This window comes from Elaeis guineensis, chromosome 10 (genome assembly GCF_000442705.2).
Source record: "Elaeis guineensis isolate ETL-2024a chromosome 10, EG11, whole genome shotgun sequence".
NCBI classification, from domain to species: domain Eukaryota; kingdom Viridiplantae; phylum Streptophyta; class Magnoliopsida; order Arecales; family Arecaceae; genus Elaeis; species Elaeis guineensis.
The window spans coordinates 18,396,324-18,401,858 of record NC_026002.2 but is presented as its reverse complement, the minus strand read 5'-3'; the positions used below and the strand labels follow the sequence as shown (position 1 = coordinate 18,401,858).

The 5,535-nt window shown below is 35.5% G+C and overlaps 1 non-coding gene across 1 annotated transcript; it reads right to left on the bottom strand.

The window, feature by feature from the left end:
• Positions 1 to 2,322: 2,322 nt before the first annotated feature.
• Positions 2,323 to 2,428, bottom strand: LOC114914591 (small nucleolar RNA R71). Its single transcript, XR_003802073.1, has one exon. It is a non-coding gene; the product is annotated as a small nucleolar RNA R71 (small nucleolar RNA).
• Positions 2,429 to 5,535: the final 3,107 nt, after the last annotated feature.

Genomic DNA, 5,535 nt, shown 5'->3' with positions numbered 1-5,535 from the left:
CCTAGCACAACATATTCCTCTATAGATCCCTTTTTCATATCCCATCAAATCTAGGAGAGGTTCTAATCCTAGTGCCGCTATCCTTTTTCTGTTACATATCCGCTTCCATCAATCTTTCTTCTTTGGAGTTCCTGTACTAAGCCTTCCAGCCATCCTGTCACTGTCTGCACGAAGGAAGATGAAGGATTCAAGGAGACACATCCACCATCAAGCGTAGCTAGAAGATCAACATGGTTTAGTTGTCTTGTATCGTAATTTTATTTCTTTTCTTTGTGTATGCTTCTTTATTAGATTAATGAAAAATAATTTTATTTTTTATATTTTTTTAATTTTTTTTATAATTTATTATTTTTTTCTTTTGCATTTTCAAAATAATCAACTAAAATCCTTGCGGATACGATCCCGACTCACTCTATTTACATAGTAGTGAGTAGGGTTAATTTTGGTGTGCTATGATATGCATCAAATTTTGGTGCAATTGTCGGAGATTTTGGCGTGATTGTTTTGAAAAAAAAATTAAAATAAAAAAATTATAAAAAAAAAAATATTTTACTACTTTCTAGATTTTTATTTCTTACTTTAGATTGCTTGATTATCTTTTATGTATTTTTTTTCAAAATTTCTGCCTCATATTACTCTTCGTATATAGAAGATTTACTATTTTATATTTAGATTTCTTTATTTGCATACATAGAAATATTTTTTACTTCCTATAACCTAGCAATTTACTATTTTTTATAGATTAAAATAATTTATTATTTTATATAATTAGTGATTTTCTACTTCATAAGTAGATTAGATTCTTAGCCTTTTATTTGGATTACGTAGTTACCTTTTATTCTTAACTGTGAGATTACCTTATTTGCATAGTTAAGTAGTTACTTTGTTTATTATTGCCTATTATTCCTAGTAATTTACTGCTTTCTATAGCTTAGAATAATTTATTATCCTAAAAGTAGATTTGATTTATTACTTTATTTGTAGAATACCTACTTGCTTTTTAATCTTAGTATGATTTACTTTTCATTTAGTTAGATTCATTTAATTTTTTAATATCTAATTAACCTAATTTAAAATTTACTTTTTATTTCTTCTTGCTAAAAAATAACATAATATAAAAAGAATATAACGATAATACATAACACTTGACTAATATAAATAAATCAATTAAATTTTAAAATTCACTTAACATGTTTGGACATCTTTTTCTTTTGCATTGCATATTTTCATAAAAAAAAATCTTAAGGGCAAAACCCTAATCAACATAAGGTGGGGATTTCATCACCCTTCCTTCGCCCACAAATCACCATCTTGCAATTACATTGACCTAAACTTCTAATTTAAAATTGATTAGACGTTGATCTTTAAGGATCCTCGAGCTCAGTAGGACAAGGAACCCTAAAGGTTAGACCAGATTCAGGTTAGTCTGTTTAACTGGTGTCTAGAAAAGTGATTCAGAGATTACATCCTGAAGGAAGGTGGTTCATTAATTGGTTCCGTTCGCTAATCTGGCCAACACAATTGGTGTCTAAGAAAAGCAACGGGGGGATCCTCACCAACCTTATACTTATCTGGCCAGTTGAACGGCTAGTCTGCTACTTAGAGTGCTTGAAGGTGACCTTGACAGTTAGGAGCTGTCTAGATCTAGGATAACCTATAGATAGGATTGATTGAACCACTTGATTATTGACTAAAAATATCAAATCTAATTAATTCTTCTCTATCTTCTTAGCATTAAAACTCCTTAGGTTTTCTTCTTTAGAATTCTTTTTCCTCCTCCTACTCTCCTCTTCTCTTTCAAAAAAAAAATTTATTGAAATTAAAACTCGGTGAGATCTTTTGGATGCATGCTAGGATGCCGATCATTACAACTTGATTTACACCCATTAGACCTAGAGCTAGAAAAAATGATTCAAATAAACCAAATCAAAATCATGGATCCAAAATAAGAGACTGACCCATCACGATAATTGAGAGAGTATTTTACTCCCTCATCTTACACTTACTCGTCATGTATCCAGCCTCCTCCTGTGGAGGCGGTACAATACGAAATTAAGTCCAGCATTATTCAAATGCTTCCATCATTCTATGGACTGACGACTGAGGATCCGTATAAATACTTGGATGAATTTTTTGAAATATGCTCCACAGTAAAAATCCAAAATTTCTCTGATGATGCCCTTAGGTTGAAACTGTTCCCTTTTTCACTTAAGGACAAAGTCAAGCATTGGTTAAACTCCTTAGATTCCATAATCATTTCAACTTGGGACTATCTTCAGAGAGAATTCCTCAAGAAATACTTTTCAATTGAAAAAATGAATCAAATTAGAAAAGCCATCACTAGTTTTTCTCAATTAGATGGTGAACTTTTTCATGAGATATGGAAAAGATTAAGAGATTTTATTCGTAAATACCCCCACCATGCTATCCCCAAATGACAACTTGTTTAGTGTTTCTACGATGGTCTATCGGAGAAACACCGATAAATGATCGATGCATCGTGTGGTGGGATATTCATGCTAAAGAGTGAGGATGAGGCTTGGCAGCTCTTTGAAACACTTAGTGAGAACTCCCTACATCACATATCTGCCACCTCTAGAGAACAACCTATGTCTCAACAGAAAAGAGGTAGAATCTATTAGATTGGAAATGTTATGGATATCCACAGTAAGGTAGATGAGTTGTTCCAAAAATTAGACCGTCTTCTGAATTTCGGACATTTTTCGATTCTATCTAATCCAGTGCAAGATGTTTGTGCATTGTGTGCAAGCTCGACTCATTTTGTTAGTGAATGTCCAATCGCACCTCAATTTTCTGAATTTGTGCATGAGCAGGTCCAGCAAGCTCAAGCCCAACAAGCTCGTAGATCAGGAAATGATCCATATTTGAACACTTATAACCCCGGCTGGAGAAACTACTCATATTTTTCTTAGAGATCACAGCTAGTGGTTGGCCCTGCTGTACCTAGATCAAATTATCAAGACCTGACATATAGGCATGGACCATACCACCAGTTTCAAAATACTCCTCAACCATCTATCACTGGTCACAGCTTAGCTTTTGAGGATAAGATTCTAAAAGCGCTAGAACGATTAGAAGTCAACACCCAGACCCTTAACTCCCACACGCAATCCATTGCTAAGCTAGAGATTTAGATAGGTTAACTAGCAACCGCAGTCAGTAGGAGAGAAGGAGAAAAATTATCTAGCCAATCTGAGAGTAATCCAAGAGGATAATTCATGGTTGAGAGCTCCAATACTCCAGATATCTTTCTGAACACGCTAAATCAATCATGACTTTCAAAAGTAGGAAGGTCATTGAACACACGAGTAAAATCAATAAGACCGACTGTAGACCTCTGACTAAGCCCAAATCACCTAAGAGCAAGGAGAACACAAAAGTAGAATAGGGACCAACTGCACCGAAATCACCTTATTTGCCTAAAGTCCTATTTTCGAGTGCCCTAAAAATCCCCACTCTTGTGGATAAGAAAGGAGGAAGACTTGATGAGATGTTGAAATTATTTAAGCAAGTCCAAATTAATCTCCCCCTTCTAGATGCAATCAAATAGGTCCCAACATATGCAAAATTTTTGAAAGAATTGTGCATCCAAAAATATAAATCTCAATCACAACTCCCGAAGAAAGTATGCCTCACCGAATAAGCTAGCTCTGTATTCCAGCACGCTATCCCTCCAAAGCTTAAAGATCCAGGTACTCCTATCATTTTTTGCATTATAGAAGACCTTCACATCGAACAAGCTCTCCTAGATCTAGGGACGAGTGTGAACTTTTTACCTAGCTCGATTTATGAACTTTTTGGATTCAAAGAATTGAAACCCATATCGGTCACTCTACAGTTAGCTGACAGATCAATTAAGACACCACGTGGGATGATCGAGGATGTTTTGGTCAACGTAGATGAGTTTTATTTTTCAGTTAATTTTTTAGTCCTTGACATAGAACTGAGTGGCAATTCAAGGCAAATTTTCTTTATCTTAGGTAGATCCTTCCTAGCTACGGCAAATGCGTGCATCAATTGTAGGACAGAAGTCATGGACGTATCATTTGAAAATAAGAAACTGATATTAAATGTGTTTAGTGCATCCCAGGGACCATCAATGGATAATTGCTTTGAGATAGATACATTCGAGGATATTATAGAGGAAGCAACATCAATAATTTTTGCACATGATTTTCAAACACCCATTTGACATACTTTAGAGTGGACGACTGTGATATGGAGGGAGATAGTGAAGAAGTAAATATTTTAGATGATACATCAAGTGATGAAACTACTCTCCATTGGATAATCAAGTATGAGCCATTGCCTGCATTAGCCAATACACCCATAGCCTCATCATTAGAATCACCACCTGCACTAGAATTAAAGCTACTTCCGGCCACACTCAAGTATGCATTCCTAAGACCTAATGACACCCTTTCGGGGATCATTGCATCAGACTTGACCCCGAATCAAGAAGTACAATTGGTTGGTGTTCTGAAGGAAAATAAAAAGGCTATCGGCTGGTCCATTATCGATCTAAAAGGAATTGACCCCTCCATCTGTATGCACCATATTCATTGCGAGGCAGATGTCAAACCTCATCAAAATATGCAAAAAAAATTGAACCCAAATATGCGGGAAGTAGTGAAGAAAGAGGTGGTAAAATGGTTAGACGCTGGAATCATCTACCCCATATACGATAGTAAATGGGTCAGCCCTACTCAAGTAGTACCTAAAAAAGCAGGTATTACTGTGGTGGAGAATGAAAAAGGTGAATTGCTTCTCACTTGCACACTATCTGGTTAGCGAGTGTGCATTGACCATAGGAAACTCAATACATTACTAGAAAAGATTATTTTTCATTATCCTTCGTCGATCAAATCCTAGAACGACTAGCAGGTCAATATTTTTTTTATTTTCTAGATGGTTATTCGAGGTACAATCAGATACCTATACTTTCGGATAACCAAGAGAAGACCATCTTCACTTGCCCTACGGCACTTTTGCTTTTCGACGTATGCCGTTCGGACTCTGCAATGCACCCGCTACATTTCAATGATGCATTTTGACCATTTTTTCGGATATGATGGATAAATATCTCGAAGTATTTATGGATGATTTCTTCATATTTGGAACCACTTTTGAGGATTGTCTTCATAACCTCTCCAAAGTCTTTAAGCGCTGCACGGAGGTAAATTTGGTTTTAAGTTGGGAATAGAGCCATTTCATAGTTCGGAAGGAATCGTATTGGACATATTATTTTTGAAAGGAAGATTGAGGTAGATAAAGCAAAAATTGAGGTCATCTCAAAATTACCCCCCCCTCCCACTTCGGTTTGACAAATATGATCTTTCTTAGGTCACGCTGGATTTTACAGACGTTTCATTAAAAATTTTAGCAAAATATCAAGACCTTGTGCAATCTGCTAGCCAAAGATACACCTTTTATCTTTAATGAAGAATGTCTACAAGTCTTTTACACGTTACGAATAGTCCTGACAACAGCACCCATAATAAAATCTTTTGATTG